We start from the raw sequence: 24,630 nt of genomic DNA on the forward strand, positions 1-24,630 counted from the left end.
AGTCCCAGGATTCCTGTGGCACGTGGAAAGGGACCCTTGGTCTCCCGCCTCAGCTGGAGAGGCGTCCCAATTGCCCTGCCAAGCCTCGAGGAGAATCCCGAGTTGTCCCTCGCAACTAGGCAGGAGTCCAGACGTAGATGAACAAACACGTGGGTGGAAGGGCCATCCCCGTCGTAACTCGCGAATATACCCCAGGTTCCCGCCGCAGCTCGAGAAAAACCATGAGACTTCCCCCTCGCCCCGTGATGAGGCCCAATTCCCCTGCACTGCATGCAGAGCAATTTCGTGTTGCACATCACACATGAATGGAGCCTTGATTTCCTTGATGGCACTCCAGAGAAACCCCAAGAACACTGTTTCAAGGCTAGAGGGATCCTGACGTCACTGTAGCAACACGAAAGAGCTCCGTGGCCCAAAAATCAACTCGAGATGAGAGGTTAGTCCCTTGCTTCGACTCCAGAGGAATACCACCTTACCACAAGCACCTCAAGAGGAGGCTTCTCTCAGCTCTAGGTATGTGAGAGGGACCCTGAGCTTGCGGCCTCAAGTGGAATGGACACCGCGATGCCCTGACTCGAAATAAGGCCGGATATCCCTGCAGTGACTTGAATGCAGGCTCGTCTTGCATCTCCCAAGATGAAAGGATGTCTGAATCCCCTGTGGAGACCACAGAGAAAGACCTAGTTCCCCACCTCATCGCGACCGGAGGCCTCACATCCTTTGAAAACTCCAGAGGTACGCGGAGATCAGTGCCTCCAAAGGAGACGATGCCTGACTCCTCGTGAAACTTGATAGGAGCCCCAGGATTCCTGTGGCACTTAGAAAGGGACCCTTGGTCTCCCGCCTCAGCTGGAGAGGCGTCCCAATTGCCCTGCCAAGCCTCGAGGAGAATCCCGAGTTGTCCCTCGCAACTAGGCAGGAGTCCTGACGTCGCTGAACAAACACGTGGGTGGAAGGGTCATCCCCGTACTAACTCGAGAATATACCCCAGGTTCCCGCCGCAACTCGAGAAAAACCATGAGACTTCCCCCTCGCCGCGAGATGAGGCCCGATTCCCCTGCACTGCGTGCAGAGCAATTCCGTGTTGCACATCACACATGAAAGGAGCCTTGATTTCCTTGATGGCACTCCAGAGAAACCCCAAGAACACTGTTTCAAGGCTAGAGGGATCCTGAGGTCACTGTAGCAACACGAAAGAGCTCCGTGGACCAAGAATCAACTCGAGATGAGAGGTTAGTCCCTGGCTTCGACTCCAGAGGAATACCACCTTACCACAAGCACCTCAAGAGGAGGCTTCTTTCAGTTCTAGGTATGTGAGAGGGACCCTGATTTTGCGGCCTCAAGTGGAATGGACACCGCGATGCCCTGACGCGAAATAAGGCCGGATATCCCTGCAGTGACTAGAATGCAGGCTCGTCTTGCATCTCCCAAGACGAAAGGATGTCTGAATCCCCTGTGGAGACCACAGAGAAAGACCTAGTTCCCCACCTCATCGCGACCGGAGGCCTCACATCCTTTGAAAACTCGAGAGGTACGCGGAGATGAGTGCCTCCAAAGGAGACGATGCCTGACTCCTCGTGAAAATTGATAGGAGTCCCAGGATTCCTGTGGCACGTGGAAAGGGATCCTTGGTCTCCCGCCTCAGCTGGAGAGGCGTCCCAATTGCCCTGCCAAGCCTCGAGGAGAATCCCGAGCTGTCCGTCGCAACTAGGCAGGAATCCTGACGTCGCTGAAGAAACACGTGGGTGGAAGGGCCATCCCCGTCGTAACTCGAAATATACCCCAGGTTCCTGCCGCAACTCGAGAAAAACCATGAGACTTCCCACTCGCCGCGAGATGAGGCCCGATTCCCCTGCACTGCGTGCAGAGCAATTCCGTGTTGCACATCACACATGAAAGGAGCCTTGATTTCCTTGATGGCACTCCAGAGAAACCCCAAGAACACTGTTTCAAGGCTAGAGGGATCCTGAGGTCACTGTAGCAACACGAAAGAGCTCCGTGGACCAAGAATCAACTCGAGATGAGAGGTTAGTCCCTGGCTTCGACTCCAGAGGAATACCACCTTACCACAAGCAGCTCAAGAGGAGGCTTCTCTCAGCTCTAGGTATGTGAGAGGGACCCTGAGTTTGCGGCCTCAAGGGGAATGGACACCACGATGCACTGACGTGAAATAAGGCCGGATATCCCTGCAGTGACTTGAATGCAGGCTCGTCTTGCATCTCCCAAGACGAAAGGATGTATGAATCCCCTGTGGAGACCACAGAGAAAGACCTAGTTTCCCATCTCATCGCGACCGGAGGCCTCACATCCTTTGAAAATCCCAGAGGAACGCGGAGATCAGTGCCTCCAAAGGAAACGATGCCTGCTCATGAAACTTGATAGGAGTCCCAAGATTCCTGTGGCACGTGGAAAGGGGCCCTTGGTCTCCCGCCTCAGCTGGAGAGGCGTCCCAATTGCCCTGCCAAGCCTCGAGGAGAATCCCGAGCTGTCCCTTGCAACTAGGCAGGAGTGCTGACGTCGTTGAACAAACACGTGTGTGTAACGGCCATCCCCGTCGTAACTCGAGAATATACCCCAGGTTCCCGCCGCAACTCGAGAAAAAGCATGAGACTTCCCCCTCGCCGCGAGATGAGGCCCAATTCCCCTGCACTGCGTGCAGAGCCATTCCGTGTTGCACATCACACAGGAAAGTAGCCTTGATTTCCTTGATGGCACTCCAGATTAACCCCAAGAACACTGTTTCAAGGCTAGAGGGATCCTGAGGTCACTGTAGCAACACGAAAGAGCTCCGTGGACCAAAAATCAACTCGAGATGAGAGGTTAGTCCCTGGCTTCGACTCCAGAGGAATACCACCTTACCACAAGCACCTCAAGAGGAGGCTCCTCTCAGCTCTAGGTATGTGAGAGGGACCCTGAGTTTGCGGTCTAAAGTGCAATGGACACCGCGATGCCCTGACTCGAAATAAGGCCGGATATCTCTGCAGTGACTTGAATGCAGGCTCGTCTTGCATCTCCCAAGAAGAAAGGATGTCTGAATCACCTGTGTAGACCACAGAGAAAGACCTAGTTCCCCACCTCATCGCGACCGGAGGCCTCACATCCTTTGAAAACTCCAGAGGTACGCGGAGATCAGTGCATCCAAAGGAGACGATGCCTGACTCCTCGTGAAACTTGATAGGAGTCCCAGGATTCCTGTGGCACGTGGAAAGGGACCCTTGGTCTCCCGCCTCAGCTGGAGAGGCGTCCCAATTGCCCTGCCAAGCCTCGAGGAGAATCCCGAGTTGTCCGTCGCAAATAGGCAGGAGTCCTGACATCGCTGAACAAACACGTGGCTGGAAGGGCCATCCCCGTCGTAACTCGAGAATATACCCCAGGTTCCCGCCGCAACTCGAGAAAAACCATGAGACTTCCCCCTCGCCGCGAGATGAGGCCCGATTCCCCTGCACTGCGTGCAGAGCAATTCCGTCTTGCACATCACACATCAAAGGAGCCTTGATTTCCTTGATGGCACTCCAGAGAAACCCCAAGAACACTGTTTCAAGGCTAGATTGATCCTGAGGTCACTGTAGCAACACGAAAGAGCTCCGTGGACCAAGAATCAACTCGAGATGAGAGGTTAGTCCCTGGCTTCGACTCCAGAGGAATACCACCTTACCACAAGCACCTCAAGAGGAGGCTTCTCTCAGCTCTATGTATGTGAGAGGGACCCTGAATTTGCCGCCTCAAGTGGAGTGGACACTGCGATGCCCTGACGCGAAATAAGGCCGGATGTCCCTGCAGTGACTTGAATGCAGGCTCGTCTTGCATCTCCCAAGACGAAAGGATGTCTCAATCCCCTGTGGAGACCACAGAGAAAGACCTAGTTCCCCACCTCATGGCGACCGGAGGCCTCACATCCTTGGAAAACTCCAGAGGTACGCAGAGATCAGTGCCTCCAAAGGAGACGAAGCCTGACTTCTCCTGAAACTTTATAGGAGTCCCAGGATTCCTGTGGCACGTGGAAAGGGACCCTTGGTCTCCCGCCTCAGATGGAGAGGCGTCCCAATTGTCCTGCCAAGCCTCGAGGAGAATCCCGAGTTGTCCCTCGCAACTAGGCAGGAGTCCTGCCGTCGCTGAACAAACACGTGGCTGGAAGGGCCATCCCCGTCTTAACTCGAGAATATACCCCAGGTTCCCGCCGCAACTCGAGAAAAAGCATGAGACTTCCCCCTCGCCGCGAGATGAGGCCCGATTCCCCTGCACTGCGTGCAGAGCAATTCCGTGTTGCACGTCACACATGAAGGAGCCTTGATTTCCTTGATGGCACTCCAGAGAAACCCCAAGAACACTGTTTCAAGGCTAGAGGGATCCTGAGGTCACTGTAGCAACACGAAAGAGCTCCGTGGACCAAAAATCAGCTCGAGATGAGAGGTTAGTCCCTGGCTTCGACTCCAGAGGAATACCACCTTACCACAAGCACCTCAAGAGGAGGCTTCTCTCAGCTCTAGGTATGTGAGAGGGACCCTGAGTTTGCGGTCTAAAGTGCAATGGACACCGCGATGCCCTGACTCGAAATAAAGCCGGATATCTCTGCAGTGACTTGAATGCAGGCTCGTCTTGCATCTCCCAAGACGAAAGGATGTCTGAATCACCTGTGTAGACCACAGAGAAAGACCTAGTTCCCCACCTCATCGCGACCGGAGGCCTCACATCCTTTGAAAACTCCAGAGGTACGCGGAGATCAGTGCATCCAAAGGAGACGATGCCTGACTCCTCGTGAAACTTGATAGGAGTCCCAGGATTCCTGTGGCACGTGGAAAGGGACCCTTGGTCTCCCGCCTCAGCTGGAGAGGCGTCCCAATTGCCCTGCCAAGCCTCGAGGAGAATCCCGAGTTGTCCGTCGCAACTAGGCAGGAGTCCTGACGTCGCTGAACAAACACGTGGCTGGAAGGGCCATCCCCGTCGTAACTCGAGAATATACCCCAGGTTCCCGCCGCAAGTCGAGAAAAACCATGAGACTTCCCCCTCGCCGCGAGATGAGGCCCGATTCCCCTGCACTGCTTGCAGAGCAATTCCGTCTTGCACATCACACATGAAAGGAGCCTTGATTTCCTTGATGGCACACCAGAGAAACCCCAAGAACACTGTTACAAGGCTAGAGGGATCCTGAGGTCACTGTAGCAACACGAAAGAGCTCCGTGGACCAAGAATCAACTCGAGATGAGAGGTTAGTCCCTGGCTTCGACTCCAGAGGAATACCACTTTACCACAAGCACCTCAAGAGGAGGCTTCTCTCAGCTCTATGTATGTGAGAGGGACCCTCAATTTGCCGCCTCAAGTGGAGTGGACACTGCGATGCCCTGACGCGAAATAAGGCCGGATATCCCTGCAGTGACTTGAATGCAGGCTCGTCTTGCATCTCCCAAGACGAAAGGATGTCTGAATAACCTGTGGAGACCACAGAGAAAGACCTAGTTCCCCACCTCATCGCGACCGGAGGCCTCACATCCTTTGAAAACTGAAGAGGTACGCGGAGATCAGTGCCTACAAGGGAGACGATACCTGACTCCTCGTGAAAATTGATAGGAGTCCCAGGATTCCTGTGGCACGTGGAAAGGGACCCTTGGTCTCCCGCCTCAGCTGGAGAGGCGTCCCAATTGCCCTGCCAAGCCTCGAGGAGAATCCCGAGTTGTCCCTCGCAACTAGGCAGGAGTCCTGCCGTCGGTGAACAAACACGTGGGTGGAAGGGCCATCCCCGATGTAACTCGAGAATATACCCCAGGTTCCCGCCGCAACTCGAGAAAAACCATGAGACTTCCCCCTCGCCACGAGATGAGGCCCGATTCCCCTGCACTGCGTGCAGAGCAATTCCGTGTTGCACATCACACATGAAAGGAGCCTTGATTTCCTTGATGGCACTCCAGAGAAACCCCAAGAACACTGTTTCAAGGCTAGAGGGATCCTGAGGTCACTGTAGCAACACGAAAGAGCTCCGTGGACCAAAAATCAACTCGAGATGAGAGGTTAGTCCCTGGCTTCGACTCCAGAGGAATACCACCTTACCACAAGCACCTCAAGAGGAGGCTTCTCTCAGCTCTAGCTATGTGAGAGGGACCCTGATTTTGCGGCCTCAAGTGGAATTGACACTGCGATACCCTGACGCGAAATAAAGCCAGATATCCCTGCAGTGACTTGAATGCAGGCTCGTCTTGCATCTCCCAAGACGAAAGGATGTCTGAATAACCTGTGGAGACCACAGGGAAAGACCTAGTTCCCCACCTCATCGCGATCGGAGGCCTCACATCCTTTGAAAACTCCAGAGGTACGTGGAGATCAGTGCATCCAAAGGAGACGATGCCTGACTCCTCGTGAAACTTGATAGGAGTCCCAGGATTCCTGTGGCACGTGGAAAGGGACCCTTGGTCTCCCGCCTCAGCTGGAGAGGCGTCCCAATTGCCCTGCCAAGCCTCGAGGAGAATCCCGAGTTGTCCCTCGCAACTAGGCAGGAGTCCTGACGTCGCTGAACAAACACGTGGCTGGAAAGGCCATCCCCGTCTTAACTCGAGAATATACCCCAGGTTCCCGCCGCAACTTGAGAAAAACCATGAGACTTCCCCCTCGCCGCGAGATGAGGCCCGATTCCCCTGCACTGCATGCAGAGCAATTCCGGGTTGCACATCACACATGAAAGGAGCCTTGATTTCCTTGATGGCAGTCCAGAGAAACCCCAAGAACACTGTTTCAAGGCTAGAGGGATCCTGAGGTCACTCTAGCAACACGAAGACCTCCGTGGACCAAGAATCAACTCGAGTTGGGAGGTTAGTTCCTGGCTACGACTCCAGAGGAATACCACCTTACCACAAGCACCTCAAGAGGAGGCTTCTCTCAGCTCTAGGTATGTGAGAGGGACCCTGATTTTGCGGCCTCAAGTGGAATGGACACCGCGATGCACTGACGTGAAATAAGGCCGGATATCCCTGCAGTTACTTGAATGCAGGCTCTTCTTGCATCTCCCAAGACGAAAGGATGTCTGAATCCCCTGTGGAGACCACAGAGAAAGACCTAGTTCCCGACTTCATGGCGACCGGAGGCCTCACATCCTTTGAAAACTCCAGAGGTACACGGAGATCAGTGCATCCAAAGGAGAAGATGCCTGACTCCTCGTGAAACTTGATAGGAGTCCCAGGATTCCTGTGGCACGTGGAAAGGGACCCTTGGTCTCCCGCCTCAGCTGGAGAGGCGTCCCAATTGCCCTGCCAAGCCTCGAGGAGAATCCCGAGTTGTCCCTCGCAACTAGCCAGGAGTACTGACGTCGCTGAAGAAACACGTGTGTGGAAGGGCTATCCCCGTCGTAACTCGAGAATATACCCCAGGTTCCCGCCGCAACTCGAGAAAAACCATGAGACTTCCCCCTCGCCGCGAGATGAGGCCCGATTCCCCTGCACTGCGTGCAGAGCAATTCCGTGTTGCACATCACACATGAAAGGAGCCTTGATTTCCTTGATGGCACTCCAGAGAAACCCCAAGAACATTGTTTCAAGGCTAGAGGGATCCTGAGGTCACTGTAGCAACACGAAAGAGCTCCGTGGACCAAGAATCAACTCGAGATGAGAGGTTAGTCCCTGGCTTCGACTCCAGAGGAATACCACCTTACCACAAGCACCTCAAGAGGAGGCTTCACTCAGCTCTATGTATGTGAGAGGGACCCTGAGTTTGCGGCCTCAAGTGGAATGGACACCGCGATGCCCTGACTCGAAATAAGACCGGATATCCCTGCAGTGACTTGAATGCAGGCTCGTCTTTCATCTCCCAAGACGAAAGGATGTCTGAATCCCCTGTGGAGACCACAGAGAAAGACCTAGTTTCCCATCTCATCGCGACCGGAGGCCTCACATCCTTTGAAAATCCCAGAGGTACGCGGAGATCAGTGCCTCCAAAGGAAACGATGCCTGACTGCTCATGAAACTTGATAGGAGCCTCAGGATTCAGGTGGCATGTGGAAAGGGGCCCTTGGTCTCCCGCCTCAGCTGGAGAGGTGTCCCAATTGCCCTGCCAAGCCCCCAGGAGAATCCAGAGCTGTCCCTTGCAACTAGGCAGGAGTCCTTACGTCGCTGAACAAACAAGTGTGTGGAAGGGCCATCCCCGGCGTAACTCGAGAATATACCCCAGGTTCCCGCCGCAACTCGAGAAAAAGCATGAGACTTCCCCCTCGCCGCGAGATGAGGCCCAGTTCCCCTGCACTGCGTGCAGAGCAATTCCGTGTTGCACATCACACGTGAAAGGAGCCTTGATTTCATTGATGGCACTCCAGAGTAACCCCAAGAACGCTGTTTCAAGGCTAGAGGGATCCTGAGGTAACTGTAGCAACACGAAAGAGCTCCGTGGACCAAAAATCAGCTCGAGATGAGAGGTTATTCCCTGGCTTCGACTCCAGAGGAATACCACCTTACCACAAGCACCTCAAGTGGAGGCTTCTCTCAGCTCTAGGTATGTGAGAGGGAACCTGATTTTGCGGCCTCAAGTGGAATGGACACCGCGATGAACTGACGTGAAATAAGGCTGGATATCCCTGCAGTGACTTGAATGCAAGCTCGTCTTGCATCTCCCAAGATGAAAGGATGTCTGAATCCCCTGTGGAGACCACAGAGAAAGACCTAGTTCCCCACCTCATCGCGACCGGAGGCCTCACATCCTTTGAAAACTCCAGAGGTACGCGGAGATCAGTGCCTCCAAAGGAGACGATGCCTGACTCCTCGTGAAACTTGATAGGAGTCCCAGGATTCCTGTGGCACGTGGAAAGGGACCCTTGGTCTCCCGCCTCAGCTGGAGAGGCGTCCCAATTGCCCTGCCAAGCCTCGAGGAGAATCCCGAGTTGTCCGTCGCAACTAGGCAGGAATCCTGACGTCGCTGAACAAACACGTGGCTGGAAGGGCCATCCCCATCGTAACTCGAGAATATACCCCAGGTTCCCGCCGCAACTCGAGAAAAACCATGAGACTTCCCACTCGCCGCGAGATGAGGCCCGATTCCCCTGCACTGCGTGCAGAGCAATTCCGTGTTGCACATCACACATGAAAGGAGCCTTGATTTCCTTGATGGCACTCCAGAGAAACCCCAAGAACACTGTTTCAAGTCTAGAGGGATCCTGAGGTCACTGTAGCAACACGAAGAGCTCCGTGGACCAAGAATCAACTCGAGTTGGGAGGTTAGTCCCTGGCTACGACTCCAGAGGAATACCACCTTACCACAAGCACCTCAAGAGGAGGCTTCTCTCAGCTCTAGGTATGTGAGAGGGACCCTGAGTTTGCGGCCTCAAGTGGAATGGACACCGCGATGCCCTGACGCGAAATAAGGCCGGATATCCCTGCAGTGACTAGAATGCAGGCTCGTCTTGCATCTCCCAAGACGAAAGGATGTCTGAATCCCCTGTGGAGACCACAGAGAAAGACCTAGTTCCCCACCTCATCGCGACCGGAGGCCTCACATCCTTTGAAAACTCGAGAGGTACGCGGAGATGAGTGCCTCCAAAGGAGACGATGCCTGACTCCTCGTGAAAATTGATAGGAGTCCCAGGATTCCTGTGGCACGTGGAAAGGGATCCTTGGTCTCCCGCCTCAGCTGGAGAGGCGTCCCAATTGCCCTGCCAAGCCTCGAGGAGAATCCCGAGCTGTCCGTCGCAACTAGGCAGGAATCCTGACGTCGCTGAAGAAACACGTGGGTGGAAGGGCCATCCCCGTCGTAACTCGAAATATACCCCAGGTTCCTGCCGCAACTCGAGAAAAACCATGAGACTTCCCACTCGCCGCGAGATGAGGCCCGATTCCCCTGCACTGCGTGCAGAGCAATTTCGTCTTGCACATCACACATGAAAGGAGCCTTGATTTCCTTGATGGCACTCCAGAGAAACCCCAAGAACACTGTTTCAAGGCTAGAGGGATCCTGAGGTCACTGTAGCAACACGAAAGAGCTCCGTGGACCAAGAATCAACTCGAGATGAGAGGTTAGTCCCTGGCTTCGACTCCAGAGGAATACCACCTTACCACAAGCACCTCAAGAGGAGGCTTCTCTCAGCTCTAGGTATGTGAGAGGGACCCTGAGTTTGCGGCCTCAAGGGGAATGGACACCACGATGCACTGACGTGAAATAAGGCCGGATATCCCTGCAGTGACTTGAATGCAGGCTCGTCTTGCATCTCCCAAGACGAAAGGATGTATGAATCCCCTGTGGAGACCACAGAGAAAGACCTAGTTTCCCATCTCATCGCGACCGGAGGCCTCACATCCTTTGAAAATCCCAGAGGAACGCGGAGATCAGTGCCTCCAAAGGAAACGATGCCTGCTCATGAAACTTGATAGGAGTCCCAAGATTCCTGTGGCACGTGGAAAGGGGCCCTTGGTCTCCCGCCTCAGCTGGAGAGGCGTCCCAATTGCCCTGCCAAGCCTCGAGGAGAATCCCGAGCTGTCCCTTGCAACTAGGCAGGAGTGCTGACGTCGTTGAACAAACACGTGTGTGTAACGGCCATCCCCGTCGTAACTCGAGAATATACCCCAGGTTCCCGCCGCAACTCGAGAAAAAGCATGAGACTTCCCCCTCGCCGCGAGATGAGGCCCAATTCCCCTGCACTGCGTGCAGAGCCATTCCGTGTTGCACATCACACAGGAAAGTAGCCTTGATTTCCTTGATGGCACTCCAGATTAACCCCAAGAACACTGTTTCAAGGCTAGAGGGATCCTGAGGTCACTGTAGCAACACGAAAGAGCTCCGTGGACCAAAAATCAACTCGAGATGAGAGGTTAGTCCCTGGCTTCGACTCCAGAGGAATACCACCTTACCACAAGCACCTCAAGAGGAGGCTCCTCTCAGCTCTAGGTATGTGAGAGGGACCCTGAGTTTGCGGCCTCAAGTGGAATTGACACTGCGATACCCTGACGCGAAATAAAGCCAGATATCCCTGCAGTGACTTGAATGCAGGCTCGTCTTGCATCTCCCAAGACGAAAGGATGTCTGAATAACCTGTGGAGACCACAGGGAAAGACCTAGTTCCCCACCTCATCGCGACCGGAGGCCTCACATCCTTTGAAAACTCCAGAGGTACGTGGAGATCAGTGCATCCAAAGGAGACGATGCCTGACTCCTCGTGAAACTTGATAGGAGTCCCAGGATTCCTGTGGCACGTGGAAAGGGACCCTTGGTCTCCCGCCTCAGCTGGAGAGGCGTCCCAATTGCCCTGCCAAGCCTCGAGGAGAATCCCGAGTTGTCCCTCGCAACTAGGCAGGAGTCCTGACGTCGCTGAACAAACACGTGGCTGGAAAGGCCATCCCCGTCTTAACTCGAGAATATACCCCAGGTTCCCGCCGCAACTTGAGAAAAACCATGAGACTTCCCCCTCGCCGCGAGATGAGGCCCGATTCCCCTGCACTGCATGCAGAGCAATTCCGGGTTGCACATCACACATGAAAGGAGCCTTGATTTCCTTGATGGCAGTCCAGAGAAACCCCAAGAACACTGTTTCAAGGCTAGAGGGATCCTGAGGTCACTCTAGCAACACGAAGACCTCCGTGGACCAAGAATCAACTCGAGTTGGGAGGTTAGTTCCTGGCTACGACTCCAGAGGAATACCACCTTACCACAAGCACCTCAAGAGGAGGCTTCTCTCAGCTCTAGGTATGTGAGAGGGACCCTGATTTTGCGGCCTCAAGTGGAATGGACACCGCGATGCACTGACGTGAAATAAGGCCGGATATCCCTGCAGTTACTTGAATGCAGGCTCTTCTTGCATCTCCCAAGACGAAAGGATGTCTGAATCCCCTGTGGAGACCACAGAGAAAGACCTAGTTCCCGACTTCATGGCGACCGGAGGCCTCACATCCTTTGAAAACTCCAGAGGTACACGGAGATCAGTGCATCCAAAGGAGAAGATGCCTGACTCCTCGTGAAACTTGATAGGAGTCCCAGGATTCCTGTGGCACGTGGAAAGGGACCCTTGGTCTCCCGCCTCAGCTGGAGAGGCGTCCCAATTGCCCTGCCAAGCCTCGAGGAGAATCCCGAGTTGTCCCTCGCAACTAGCCAGGAGTACTGACGTCGCTGAAGAAACACGTGTGTGGAAGGGCTATCCCCGTCGTAACTCGAGAATATACCCCAGGTTCCCGCCGCAACTCGAGAAAAACCATGAGACTTCCCCCTCGCCGCGAGATGAGGCCCGATTCCCCTGCACTGCGTGCAGAGCAATTCCGTGTTGCACATCACACATGAAAGGAGCCTTGATTTCCTTGATGGCACTCCAGAGAAACCCCAAGAACATTGTTTCAAGGCTAGAGGGATCCTGAGGTCACTGTAGCAACACGAAAGAGCTCCGTGGACCAAGAATCAACTCGAGATGAGAGGTTAGTCCCTGGCTTCGACTCCAGAGGAATACCACCTTACCACAAGCACCTCAAGAGGAGGCTTCACTCAGCTCTATGTATGTGAGAGGGACCCTGAGTTTGCGGCCTCAAGTGGAATGGACACCGCGATGCCCTGACTCGAAATAAGACCGGATATCCCTGCAGTGACTTGAATGCAGGCTCGTCTTTCATCTCCCAAGACGAAAGGATGTCTGAATCCCCTGTGGAGACCACAGAGAAAGACCTAGTTTCCCATCTCATCGCGACCGGAGGCCTCACATCCTTTGAAAATCCCAGAGGTACGCGGAGATCAGTGCCTCCAAAGGAAACGATGCCTGACTGCTCATGAAACTTGATAGGAGCCCCAGGATTCAGGTGGCATGTGGAAAGGGGCCCTTGGTCTCCCGCCTCAGCTGGAGAGGTGTCCCAATTGCCCTGCCAAGCCCCCAGGAGAATCCAGAGCTGTCCCTTGCAACTAGGCAGGAGTCCTTACGTCGCTGAACAAACAAGTGTGTGGAAGGGCCATCCCCGGCGTAACTCGAGAATATACCCCAGGTTCCCGCCGCAACTCGAGAAAAAGCATGAGACTTCCCCCTCGCCGCGAGATGAGGCCCAGTTCCCCTGCACTGCGTGCAGAGCAATTCCGTGTTGCACATCACACGTGAAAGGAGCCTTGATTTCATTGATGGCACTCCAGAGTAACCCCAAGAACGCTGTTTCAAGGCTAGAGTGATCCTGAGGTAACTGTAGCAACACGAAAGAGCTCCGTGGACCAAAAATCAGCTCGAGATGAGAGGTTATTCCCTGGCTTCGACTCCAGAGGAATACCACCTTACCACAAGCACCTCAAGAGGAGGCTTCTCTCAGCTCTAGGTATGTGAGAGGGACCCTGAGTTTGCGGCCTCAATTGGAATGGACACCGCGATGCCCTGACGCGAAATAAGGCCGGATATCCCTGCAGTGACTTGAATGCAGGCTCGTCTTGCATCTCCCAAGACGAAAGGATGTCTGAATCCCCTGTGGAGACCACAGAGAAAGACCTAGTTCCCCACCTCATCGCGACCGGAGGCCTCACATCCTTTGAAAACTGAAGAGGTACGCGGAGATCAGTGCCTCCAAAGGAGCCGATGCCTGACTCCTCGTGAAACTTGATAGGAGTCCCAGGATTCCTGTGGCACGTGGAAAGGGACCCTTGGTCTCCCGCCTCAGCTGGAGAGGCGTCCCAATTGCCCTGCCAAGCCTCGAGGAGAATCCCGAGTTGTCCCTCGCAACTAGGCAGGAGTCCTGACGTCGCTGAACAAACACGTGGCTGGAAGGACCATCCCCGTCGTAACTCGAGAATATACCCCAGGTTTCCGCCGCAACTCAAGAAAAAGCATGAGACTTCCCCCTCGCCGCGAGAGGAGGCCCGATTCCCCTGCACTGCGTGCAGAGCAATTCCGTGTTGCACATCACACATGAAAGGAGCCTTGACTTCCTTGATGGCACTCCAGAGAAACCCCAAGAACACTGATTCAAGGCTAGAGGGATCCTGAGGTCAGTGTAGCAACACGAAAGAGCTCCGTGGACCAAGAATCAACTCGAGATGAGAGGTTAGTCCCTGGCTTCGACTCCAGAGGAATACCACCTTACCACAAGCACCTCAAGAGGAGGCTTCTCTCAGCTCTAGGTATGTGAGAGGGACCCTGAGTTTGCGACCTCAAGTGGAATGGACACTGCGATGCCCTGACGCGAAATAAGGCCGGATATCCCTGCAGTGACTTGAATGCAGGCTCGTCTTGCATCTCCCAAGACGAAAGGATGTCTGAATCCCCTGTGGAGTCCACAGAGAAAAACCTAGTTCCCCACCTCATCGCGACCGGGGGCCTCACATCCTTTGAAAACTCCAGAGGGACGCGGAGATCAGTGCCTCCAAAGGAGAAATGCCTGACTCCTCGTGAAACTTGATAGGAGTCCCAGGATTCCTGTGGCACGTGGAAAGGGACCCTTGGTCTCCCGCCTCAGCTGGAGAGGCGTCCCAATTGCCCTGCCAAGCCTCGAGGAGAATCCCGAGTTGTCCCTCGCAACTAGGCAGGAGTCCTGACGTCGCTGAACAAACACGTGGCTGGAAAGGCCATCCCCGTCTTAACTCGAGAATATACCCCAGGTTCCCGCCGCAACTTGAGAAAAACCATGAGACTTCCCCCTCGCCGCGAGATGAGGCCCGATTCCCCTGCACTGCGTGCAGAGCAATTCCGGGTTGCACATCACACATGAAAGGAGCCTTGATTTCCTTGATGGCAGTCCAGAGAAACCCCAAGAACACTGTTTCAAGGCTAGAGGGATCCTGAGGTCACTCTAGCAACACGAAGACCTCCGTGGACCAAGAATCAACTCGAGTTGGGAGGTTAGTTCCTGGCTACGACTCCAGAGGAATACCACCTTACCACAAGCACCTCAAGAGGAGGCTTCTCTCAGCTCTAGGTATGTGAGAGGGACCCCGATTTTGCGGCCTCAAGTGGAATGGACACCGCGATGCACTGACGTGAAATAAGGCCGCATATCCCTGCAGTTACTTGAATGCAGGCTCTTCTTGCATCTCCCAAGATGAAAGGATGTCTGAATCCCCTGTGGAGACCACAGAGAAAGACCTAGTTCCCCACTTCATGGCGACCGGAGGCCTCACATCCTTTGAAAACTCCAGAGGTACGCGGAGATCAGTGCCGCCAAAGAAGACGATGCCTGACTCCTCGTGAAACTTGATAGGAGTCCCAGGATTCCTGTGGCACCTGGAAAGGGACCCTTGGTCTCCCGCCTCAGCTGGAGAGGCGTCCCAATTGCCCTGCCAAGCCTCGAGGAGAATCCCGAGTTGTCCCTCGCAACTAGCCAGGAGTACTGACGTCGCTGAAGAGACACGTGTGTGGAAGGGCCATCCCCGTCGTAACTCGAGAATATACCCCAGGTTCCCACCGCAACTCGAGAAAAACCATGAGACTTCCCCCTCGCCGCGAGATGAGGCCCGATTCCCCTGCACTGCGTGCAGAGCAATTCCGTCTTGCACATCACACATGAAAGGAGCCTTGATTTCCATGGTGGCACTCCAGAGAAACCCCAAGAACACTGTTTCAAGGCTAGAGGGATCCTGAGGTCACTGTAGCAACACGAAAGAGCTCCGTGGACCAAGAATCAACTCGAGATGAGAGGTTAGTCCCTGGCTTCGACTCCAGAGGAATACCACCTTACCACAAGCACCTCAAGAGGAGGCTTCTCTCAGCTCTAGGTATGTGATAGGGACCCTGAGTTTGCGGCCTCAAGTGGAATGGACACCGCGATGAACTGACGTGAAATAAGGCTGGATATCCCTGCAGTGACTTGAATGCAAGCTCGTCTTGCATCTCCCAAGATGAAAGGATGTCTGAATCCCCTGTGGAGACCACAGAGAAAGACCTAGTTCCCCACCTCATCGCGACCGGAGGCCTCACATCCTTTGAAAACTCCAGAGGTACGCGGAGATCAGTGCCTCCAAAGGAGACGATGCCTGACTCCTCGTGAAACTTGATAGGAGTCCCAGGATTCCTGTGGCACGTGGAAAGGGACCCTTGGTCTCCCGCCTCAGATGGAGAGGCATCCCAATTGCCCTGCCAAGCCTCGAGGAGAATCCCGAGTTGTCCGTCGCAACTAGGCAGGAATCCTGACGTCGCTGAACAAACACGTGGCTGGAAGGGCCATCCCCGTCGTAACTCGAGAATATACCCCAGGTTCCCGCCGCAACTCGAGAAAAACCATGAGACTTCCCACTCGCCGCGAGATGAGGCCCGATTCCCCTGCACTGCGTGCAGAGCAATTCCGTGTTGCACATCACACATGAAAGGAGCCTTGATTTCCTTGATGGCACTCCAGAGAAACGCCAAGAACACTGTTTCAAGTCTAGAGGGATCCTGAGGTCACTGTAGCAACACGAAGAGCTCCGTGGACCAAGAATCAACTCGAGTTGGGAGGTTAGTCCCTGGCTACGACTCCAGAGGAATACCACCTTACCACAAGCACCTCAAGAGGAGGCTTCTCTCAGCTCTAGGTATGTGAGAGGGACCCTGAGTTTGCGGCCTCAATTGGAATGGACACCTCGATGCCCTGACGCGAAATAAGGCCGGATATCCCTGCAGTGACTTGAATGCAGGCTCGTCTTGCATCTCCCAAGACGAAAGGATGTCTGAATCCCCTGTGGAGACCACAGAGAAAGACCTAGTTCCCCACCTCATCGCGACCGGAGGCTTCACATCCTTTGAAAACTGAAGAGGTACGTGGAGATCAGTGCCTCCAAGGGAGACGATGCCTGACTCCTCGTGAAAATTGATAGGAGTCCCAGGATTCCTGTGGCACGTGGAAAGGGACCCTTGGTCTCCCGCCTCAGCTGGAGAGGCGTCCCAATTGCCCTGCCAAGCCTCGAGGAGAATCCCGAGTTGTGCCTCGCAACTAGGCAGGAGTCCTGACGTCGCTGAACAAACACATGTGTGGAAGGGCCATCCCCGTCGTAACTCGAGAATATACCCCAGGTTCCCGCCACAACTCGAGCAAAACCATGAGACCTCCCCCTCGCCGCGAGATGAGGCCCGATTCCCCTGCACTGCGTGCAGAGCAATTCCGTCTTGCACATCACACATGAAAGGAGCCTTGATTTCCTTGATGGCACTCCAGAGAAACCCCAAGAACACTGATTCAAGGCTAGAGGGATCCTGAGGTCAGTGTAGCAACACGAAAGAGCTCCGTGGACCAAGAATCAACTCGAGATGAGAGGTTAGTCCCTGGCTTCGACTCCAGAGGAATACCACCTTACCACAAGCACCTCAAGAGGAGGCTTCTCTCAGCTCTAGCTATGTGAGAGGGACCCTGAGTTTGCGGCCTCAAGTGGAATTGTCACTGCGATGCCCTGACGTGAAATAAGGCCGGATATCCCTGCAGTGACTTGAATGCAGGCTCGTCTTGCATCTCCCAAGACGAAAGGATGTCTCAATCCACTGTGGAGACCACAGAGAAAGACCTAGTTCCCCACCTCATGGCGACCGGAGGCCTCACATCCTTGGAAAACTCCAGAGGTACGCAGAGATCAGTGCCTCCAAAGGAGACGATGCCTGACTCCTCGTGAAACTTGATAGGAGTCCCAGAATTCCTGTGGCACATACAAAGGGACCCTTGGTCTCCCGCCTCAGCTGGAGAGGCGTCCCAATTGCCCTGCCAAGCCTCGAGGAGAATCCCGAGTTGTCCCTCGCAACTAGGCAGGAGTCCTCCCGTCGCTGAACAAACACGTGGGTGGAAGGGCCATCCCCGTCGTAACTCGAGAATATACCCCAGGTTCCCGCCGCAACTCGAGTAAAACCATGAGACTTCCCCCTCACCGCGAGATGAGGCCCGATTCCCCTGCACTGCGTGCAGAGCAATTCCGTGTTGCACATAACACATGAAAGGAGCCTTGATTTCCATGGTGGCACTCCAGAGAAACCCCAAGAACACTGTTTCAAGGCTAGAGGGATCCTGAGGTAACTGTAGCAACACGAAAGAGCTCCATGGACCAAAAATCAGCTCGAGATGAGAGGTTAGTCCCTGGCTTCGACTCCAGAGGAATACCACCTTACCACAAGCACCTCAAGTGGAGGCTTCTCTCAGCTCTAGGTATGTGAGAGGGACCCTGATTTTGCGGCCTCAAGTGGAATGGACACCGCGATGCCCTGACGTGAAATAAGGCCGGATATCCCTGCAGTGACTTGAATGCAGGCTCGTCTTGCATCTCCCAAGATGAAAGGATGTCTGAATCCCCTGTGGAGACCACAGAGAAAGACCTAGTTCCCCACCTCATCGCGACCGGAGGCCTCACATCCTTTGAAAACTCCAGAGGTACGCGGAGATCAGTGCCTCCAAAGGAGCCGATGCCTGACTCCTCGTGAAACTTGATAGGAGTCCCAGGATTCCTGTGGCACGTGGAAAGGGACCCTTGGTCTCCCGCCTCAGCTGGAGAGGCGTCCCAATTGCCCTGCCAAGCCTCGAGGAGAATCCCGAGTTGTCCCTCGCAACTAGGCAGGAGTCCTGACGTCGCTGAACAAACACGTGGCTGGAAGGACCATCCCCGTCGTAACTCGAGAATATACCCCAGGTTTCCGCCGCAACTCAAGAAAAAGCATGAGACTTCCCCCTCGCCGCGAGAGGAGGCCCGATTCCCCTGCACTGCGTGCAGAGCAATTCCGTGTTGCACATCACACATGAAAGGAGCCTTGACTTCCTTGATGGCACTCCAGAGAAACCCCAAGAACACTGATTCAAGGCTAGAGGGATCCTGAGGTCAGTGTAGCAACACGAAAGAGCTCCGTGGACCAAGAATCAACTCGAGATGAGAGGTTAGTCCCTGGCTTCGACTCCAGAGGAATACCACCTTACCACAAGCACCTCAAGAGGAGGCTTCTCTCAGCTCTAGGTATGTGAGAGGGACCCTTAGTTTGCGACCTCAAGTGGAATGGACACTGCGATGCCCTGACGCGAAATAAGGCCGGATATCCCTGCAGTGACTTGAATGCAGGCTCGTCTTGCATCTCCCAAGACGAAAGGATGTCTGAATCCCCTGTGGAGTCCACAGAGAAAGACCTAGTTCCCCACCTCATCGCGACCGGGGGCCTCACATCCTTTGAAAACTCCAGAGGGACGCGGAGATCAGTGCCTCCAAAGGAGAAATGCCTGACTCCTCGTGAAACTTGATAGGAGTCCCAGGATTCCTGTGTCACGTGGAAAGGGACCCTTGGTCTCCCGCCTCAGCTGGAGAGGCGTCCCAATTGCCCTGCCAAGCCTCGAGGAGAATCCCGAGTTGTCCCTCGCAACTAGGCAGGAGTCCTGACGTCGCTGAACAAACACGTGGCTGGAAAGGCCATCCCCGTCTTAACTCGAGAATATACCCCAGGTTCCCGCCGCAACTTGAGAAAAACCATGAGACTTCCCCCTCGCCGCGAGATGAGGCCCGATTCCCCTGCACTGCGTGCAGAGCAATTCCGGGTTGCACATCACACATGAAAGGAGCCTTGATTTCCTTGATGGCAGTCCAGAGAAACCCCAAGAACACTGTTTCAAGGCTAGAGGGATCCTGAGGTCACTCTAGCAACACGAAGACCTCCGTGGACCAAGAATCAACTCGAGTTGGGAGGTTAGTTCCTGGCTACGACTCCAGAGGAATACCACCTTACCACAAGCACCTCAAGAGGAGGCTTCTCTCAGCTCTAGGTATGTGAGAGGGACCCCGATTTTGCGGCCTCAAGTGGAATGGACACCGCGATGCACTGACGTGAAATAAGGCCGCATATCCCTGCAGTTACTTGAATGCAGGCTCTTCTTGCATCTCCCAAGATGAAAGGATGTCTGAATCCCCTGTGGAGACCACAGAGAAAGACCTAGTTCCCCACTTCATGGCGACCGGAGGCCTCACATCCTTTGAAAACTCCAGAGGTACGCGGAGATCAGTGCCGCCAAAGAAGACGATGCCTGACTCCTCGTGAAACTTGATAGGAGTCCCAGGATTCCTGTGGCACCTGGAAAGGGACCCTTGGTCTCCCGCCTCAGCTGGAGAGGCGTCCCAATTGCCCTGCCAAGCCTCGAGGAGAATCCCGAGTTGTCCCTCGCAACTAGCCAGGAGTACTGACGTCGCTGAAGAGACACGTGTGTGGAAGGGCCATCCCCGTCGTAACTCGAGAATATACCCCAGGTTCCCGCCGCAACTCGAGAAAAACCATGAGACTTCCCCCTCGCCGCGAGATGAGGCCCGATTCCCCTGCACTGCGTGCAGAGCAATTCCGTCTTGCACATCACACATGAAAGGAGCCTTGATTTCCATGGTGGCACTCCAGAGAAACCCCAAGAACACTGTTTCAAGGCTAGAGGGATCCTGAGGTCACTGTAGCAACACGAAAGAGCTCCGTGGACCAAGAATCAACTCGAGATGAGAGGTTAGTCCCTGGCTTCGACTCCAGAGGAATACCACCTTACCACAAGCACCTCAAGAGGAGGCTTCACTCAGCTCTAGGTATGTGATAGGGACCCTGAGTTTGCGGCCTCAAGTGGAATGGACACCGCGATGAACTGACGTGAAATAAGGCTGGATATCCCTGCAGTGACTTGAATGCAAGCTCGTCTTGCATCTCCCAAGATGAAAGGATGTCTGAATCCCCTGTGGAGACCACAGAGAAAGACCTAGTTCCCCACCTCATCGCGACCGGAGGCCTCACATCCTTTGAAAACTCCAGAGGTACGCGGAGATCAGTGCCTCCAAAGGAGACGATGCCTGACTCCTCGTGAAACTTGATAGGAGTCCCAGGATTCCTGTGGCACGTGGAAAGGGACCCTTGGTCTCCCGCCTCAGATGGAGAGGCATCCCAATTGCCCTGCCAAGCCTCGAGGAGAATCCCGAGTTGTCCGTCGCAACTAGGCAGGAATCCTGACGTCGCTGAACAAACACGTGGCTGGAAGGGCCATCCCCGTCGTAACTCGAGAATATACCCCAGGTTCCCGCCGCAACTCGAGAAAAACCATGAGACTTCCCACTCGCCGCGAGATGAGGCCCGATTCCCCTGCACTGCGTGCAGAGCAATTCTGTGTTGCACATCACACATGAAAGGAGCCTTGATTTCCTTGATGGCACTCCAGAGAAACGCCAAGAACACTGTTTCAAGTCTAGAGGGATCCTGAGGTCACTGTAGCAACACGAAGAGCTCCGTGGACCAAGAATCAACTCGAGTTGGGAGGTTAGTCCCTGGCTACGACTCCAGAGGAATACCACCTTACCACAAGCACCTCAAGAGGAGGCTTCTCTCAGCTCTAGGTATGTGAGAGGGACCCTGAGTTTGCGGCCTCAATTGGAATGGACACCTCGATGCCCTGACGCGAAATAAGGCCGGATATCCCTGCAGTGACTTGAATGCAGGCTCGTCTTGCATCTCCCAAGACGAAAGGATGTGTGAATCCCCTGTGGAGACCACAGAGAAAGACCTAGTTCCCCACCTCATCGCGACCGGAGGCCTCACATCCTTTGAAAACTGAAGAGGTACGTGGAGATCAGTGCCTCCAAGGGAAACGATGCCTGACTCCTCGTGAAAATTGATAGGAGTCCCAGGATTCCTGTGGCACGTGGAAAGGGACCCTTGGTCTCCCGCCTCAGCTGGAGAGGCGTCCCAATTGCCCTGCCAAGCCTCGAGGAGAATCCCGAGTTGTCCCTCGCAACTAGGCAGGAGTCCTGACGTCGCTGAACAAACACGTGTGTGGAAGGGCCATCCCCGTCGTAACTCGAGAATATACCCCAGGTTCCCGCCACAACTCGAGCAAAACCATGAGACCTCCCCCTCGCCGCGAGATGAGGCCCGATTCCCCTGCACTGCGTGCAGAGCAATTCCGTGTTGCACATCACACATGAAAGGAGCCTTGATTTCCTTGATGGCACTCCAGAGAAACCCCAAGAACACTGTTTCAAGGCTAGAGGGATCCTGAGGTCAATGTAGCAACACGAAAGAGCTCCGTGGACCAAAAATCAACTCGAGATGAGAGGTTAGTTCCTGGCTTCGACTCCAGAGGAATACCACCTTACCACAAGCACCTCAAGAGGAGGCTTCTCTCAGCTCTAGGTATGTGAGAGGGACCCTGATTTTGCGGCCTCAAGTGGAATGGACACCGCGATGCACTGACGTGAAATAAGGCCGGATATCCCTGCAGTGACTTGAATGCAGGCTCGTCTTGCATCTCCCAAGACGAAAGGATGTCTGAATCCCCTGTGGAGACCACAGAGAAAGACCTAGTTCCCAACCTCATCGCGACCGGAGGCCTCACATCCTTTGAAAATCCCAGAGGACCGCGGAGATCAGTGCCTCCAAAGGAAACGATGCCTGACTGCTCATGAAACTTGATAGGAGTCCCAGGATTCCTGTGGCACGTGGAAAGGGGCCCTTGGTCTCCCGCCTCAGCTGGAGAGGCGTCCCAATTGCCCTGCCAAGCCTCGAGGAGAATCCCGAGTTGTCCCTCACAACTAGGCAGGAGTCCTGACGTCGCTGAACAAACACGTGGCTGGAAGGCCCATCCCCGTCGTAACTCGAGAATATACCCCAGGTTTCCGCCGCAACTCGAGAAAAAGCATGAGACTTCCCCCTCGCCGCGAGATGAGGCCCGATTCCCCTGCACTGCGTGCAGAGCAATTCCGTCTTGCACATCACACATGAAAGGAGCCTTGATTTCCTTGATGGCACTCCAGAGAAACCCCAAGAACACTGATTCAAGGCTAGAGGGATCCTGAGGTCAGTGTAGCAACACGAAAGAGCTCCGTGGACCAAGAATCAACTTGAGATGAGAGGTTAGTCCTTGGCTTCGACTCCAGAGGAATACCACCTTACCACAAGCACCTCAAGAGGAGGCTTCTCTCAGCTCTAGGTATGTGAGAGGGACCCTGATTTTGCGGCCTCAAGTGGAATGGACACCGCGATGCACTGACGTGAAATAAGGCCGGATATCCCTGCAGTGACTTGAATGCAGGCTCGTCTTGCATCTCCCAAGATGAAAGGATGTATCAATCCACTGTGGAAACCACAGAGAAAGACCTAGTTCCCCACCTCATGGCGACCGGAGGCCTCACATCCTTGGAAAACTCCAGAGGTACGCAGAGATCAGTGCCTCCAAAGGAGACGATGCCTGACTCCTCGTGAAACTTTATAGGAGTCCCAGGATTCCTGTGGCACATAGAAAGGGACACTTGGTCTCCCGCCTCAGCTGGAGAGGCGTCCCAATTGCCCTGCCAAGCCTCGAGGAGAATCCCGAGTTGTCCCTCGCAACTAGGCAGGAGTCCTCCCGTCGCTGAACAAACACGTGGGTGGAAGGGCCATCCCCGTCGTAACTCGAGAATATACCCCAGGTTCCCGCCGCAACTCGAGTAAAACCATGAGAATTCCCCCTCACCGCGAGATGAGGCCCGATTCCCCTGCACTGCGTGCAGAGCAATTCCGTGTTGCACATCACACATGAAAGGAGCCTTGATTTCCATGGTGGCACTCCAGAGAAACCCCAAGAACACTGTTTCAAGGCTAGAGGGATCCTGAGGTAACTGTAGCAACACGAAAGAGCTCCATGGACCAAAAATCAGCTCGAGATGAGAGGTTAGTCCCTGGCTTCGACTCCAGAGGAATACCACCTTACCACAAGCACCTCAAGTGGAGGCTTCTCTCAGCTCTAGGTATGTGAGAGGGACCCTGATTGTGCGGCCTCAAGTGGAATGGACACCGCGATGCACTGACGTGAAATAAGGCCGGATATCCCTGCAGTGACTTGAATGCAGGCTCGTCTTGCATCTCCCAAGGAGAAAGGATGTCTGAATCCCCTGTGGAGACCACAGAGAAAGACCTAGTTCCCCACCTCATCGCGACCGGAGGCCTCACATCCTTTGAAAACTCCAGAGGTACGCGGAGATGAGTGCCTCCAAAGGAGACGATGCCTGACTCCTCGTGAAACTTGATAGGAGTCCCAGGATTCCTGTGGCACGTGGAAAGGGACCCTTGGTCTCCCGCCTCAGCTGGAGAGGCGTCCCAATTGCCCTGCCAAGCCTCGAGGAGAATCCCGAGTTGTCCCTCGCAACTAGGCAGGAGTCCTGACGTCGCTGAACAAACACGTGGCTGGAAGGCCCATCCCCGTCGTAACTCGAGAATATACCCCAGGTTTCCGCCGCAACTCAAGAAAAAGCATGAGACTTCCCCCTCGCCGCGAGATGAGGCCTGATTCCCCTGCACTGCGTGCAGAGCAATTCCGTGTTGCACATCACACATGAATGGAGCCTTGATTTCCTTGATGGCACTTCAGAGAAACCCCAAGAACACTGTTTCACGGCTGGAGGGATCCTGAGGTCCCTGTAGTAGCACGAAAGAGCTCCGTGGACCATGAATCAACTCGAGATGAGAGGTTAGTCCCTGGCTTCGACTCCAGAGGAATACCACCTTATCACAAGCACCTCAAGAGGAGGCTTGTCTCAGCTCTAGGTATGTGAGAGGGACCCTGAGTTTGCGGCCTCAAGTGGAATGGACACCGCGATGCCCTGACGCGAAATAAGGCCGGATATCGCTGCAGTGACTTGAATGCAGGCTCGTTTTGAATCTCCCAAGACGAAAGGATGTCTGAATCCCCTGTGGAGACCACAGAGAAAGACCTAGTTCCCCACCTCATCGCGACCAGAGGCCTCACATCCTTTGAAAACTCTAGAGATACGCGGAGATCAGTGCCTCCAAAGGAGACGATG

Source organism: Cervus elaphus, chromosome 19 (genome assembly GCF_910594005.1).
Source record: "Cervus elaphus chromosome 19, mCerEla1.1, whole genome shotgun sequence".
NCBI classification, from domain to species: Eukaryota; Metazoa; Chordata; class Mammalia; order Artiodactyla; family Cervidae; genus Cervus; species Cervus elaphus.